Source organism: Lactuca sativa, chromosome 4 (assembly GCF_002870075.4).
Source record: "Lactuca sativa cultivar Salinas chromosome 4, Lsat_Salinas_v11, whole genome shotgun sequence".
Lineage (NCBI taxonomy): Eukaryota > Viridiplantae > Streptophyta > Magnoliopsida > Asterales > Asteraceae > Lactuca > Lactuca sativa.
The window spans coordinates 206160633-206163559 of record NC_056626.2 but is presented as its reverse complement, the minus strand read 5'-3'; positions in this window follow the sequence as shown (position 1 = coordinate 206163559).

Below are 2927 nucleotides of genomic sequence, written 5' to 3'. Positions count from 1 at the left end.
CTATTGGGTGACAACAAAACAAGTTAAAAACTTCAGACAAACATCAAAAATAAACTTGGGTGAACTCACAAAAATATTCTGAAAAATGTAAATCAAAATAACACAATATTTAAAGTGCTACGGTCAAGATGACCTCATCCACGAGCGAACGAGAGAGAGAGAGAGAGAGAGAGAGAGAGAGATGGATTTTTTTTATTTACTTTCTGGAACTATTACAAGCACTCAAAAATGTATCTCATTTTGAGCTCTCGTAGAAATACGACCAATTACAATAATGGGGATATGGGTCTATTTATAGGCAAGCATAGAAAACCCTAATTCTGATGGGTCAGACTCATCCATAATTAGCCCATTTAGGGGATGCCCTAATGTTCAACCAATCATGGAATGGCAGTCGCTTATAGAAACTTCATCCTTCAGAGACATAGTATTGGTACCATCAATATTTCAGTGGCACTTCAGGTGTCATTAAGTGGCATATCCTCTTACTTGGTGGCATATCATATCACTTGTTGACATATCCTATCACTTTGTAGCATATCATGTCACTCCGTGACATATCATGTCACTCTATAGCATATCATGTCACTCCGTGACATATCATGTCACTCTGAGATATCTCTATGGCATATCAAGTCACTTGGTGACATATTATGTGACTTGGTGGCATATTAAGATTCCAAAGTAGCGCATACCCGGTGCTCCATTCTCTTTCCTGATGCTCCACTCCAACTCCAAATGATCTAGGTTTGACAAGACTTCATACCCCAACAATTTCTTGTTGACATTCAGAAAGAGGGAGCTTGGTTAAGCTTGGGAGGAACAACAAGCTAAAGTACTTATAGAGGAAACGAGAAAAGAACATTAAATCATTTAGTTATAATGGTGTATCGTCACTAGAATATCATGTCAGCAAAGCATACAAAATTCAATCTAATTAACATGTTAACAAGGGAGTTGAGTTAATTTTATTTTCCATGTGCAATGACTTATTATCTACGAAAAATATTTGTTCACATAGATGGACTTCAATTACACGAAAAGCTTGAATAAATTAAGAAAGTGCCTCTGGTTGAGAAACCATAATAGCATATCAATAATATCAATAATTTTTTAAAATAATGTGGAAACGGAATATGTGTAGCCTATATTTCTATTAACGAACCTTAATAAGTCGCACTTTTAGGTAATACGAAAGAGAAGAATTTGGACAAAATAATATTGAATAACTTTCAGCCACTTGAACTGGTGACTTTGGTGACGATGGTTTCATACATTGAAATGTTGAACACATATATAAATTAATGGATCAATCAATAATTGCTTGCTGTTAATTAGTTTCACTGTTATCTAATTAGCAACCTACAGCTAGCTTTGTTTTAGAAGTACTAACTTTGAATTCATATATCAAAACAAATCTTCATGTAACGAATGGGGGTTAATTATAAAGCATGCACATACTTGGTTTACTTCCCACATAAATAACACAACTTAAACCCCTTGCCAACATACGTTAAGCAAACCAATTCTCCAAATATCTGTGTATAGATCTGTGTTATTATCTTCTCTTTCAGGCCTATTAATTCTTTTTGGCCCTATCTTTAGATCTCTTCTATCACTGAGTGATATGCAGGTAGCCCAGCAGAGATAATGACATGACATGAGAGAGAGAGAGAGAGAGAGAGAGAGAGAGAGAGAGAGAGAGAGAGAGAGAGAGAGAGACCAATTAATTCTAGTAGACAAAATAATAGAAAGATTAAGAAGAAACTGAATGGTCCCAAATTAAACGATCTCAACATTTGCTTTCATTCTTAGACAACACAGACTACTATCAGTACTACCACTGCTGCTAACTGCAACTCAGTATATTTATGCGTATGAACTCAATATATCCATTCAAAAAGGTTTATATATCTACCTAATTCAAGAGTCCATTCTGTGAATTATAGTTATTTATAATCATATAGCGCCTTGATTGATGTATCCTTTACCTTTAACCAACCATCCTCTTTTCAAAGGGCTTCTGTGCTTATCACTGCATATCTAATAATTGGGCACGAAGACACACCTAATTTACGTTGCTGTGACTAGCTTTAACTTTAAATATTCTCTAGCAACTAGCTATTAGTCTTCAGAAGGCTCAATGAAGGGTAAATGGTGTAATCATGCTGAAATCAACAGATTTGAAAGCATTAATGCTTAGCAGTATGGAAACATTGAAAAATTGGTAAATGGTGTCAGAAATAAATGTGAGATTAAAGCATGAAGCAATGTCATTTAGTAGACAGTACCCATATAGGCAGAATTAACTGTCACCATCTATATAGAGAGAGAAACATGATGCAAAAAAATGATGAGAAAAATGATTGTCAAAGGATACAAAAAAAGATAGACTTTAACAATGGACAAAATGTGGAGTCCTTTTCATGGTCAGGAAAACTCATCATATTTCCTTTTGTTGCATTTGCATGCTGAATAATTGTGCTAGGTCTCGTCAAAGAGTGGCCATAATTTCTAGAAAAACTAAAAGAGAGACGTGCCAAGTGCAATGATAAATGAATGCGTGCTATATCGATCACATGAAACAAAAAAACATAACTAACAAAAGCACGCACGCCACCACAAAAGAAAGTTGGGTGTTGATAGAACCATTCGAAGAAATTCGTTCATGGTTATTTACTCCGGGTTTTCAAAATCTTTTAAGGTACGTATTTGAAAAGTAAATGTATTGTTCTTTTGTTTTATATCTACCAAGTTGCTACGTTTTCATTAGAAATTTGATCTTTATAATTAACGTATACTTTATTAAAATATAAATTATCAATTTATTTTCCTAGTCGAATGGTAATGCTTCCACCTTGATTAAAACTTCTAGCTCATCTTGCAAGGTTTACTTGGATTTTAGGGTCCATATAGAACTGAGCAGC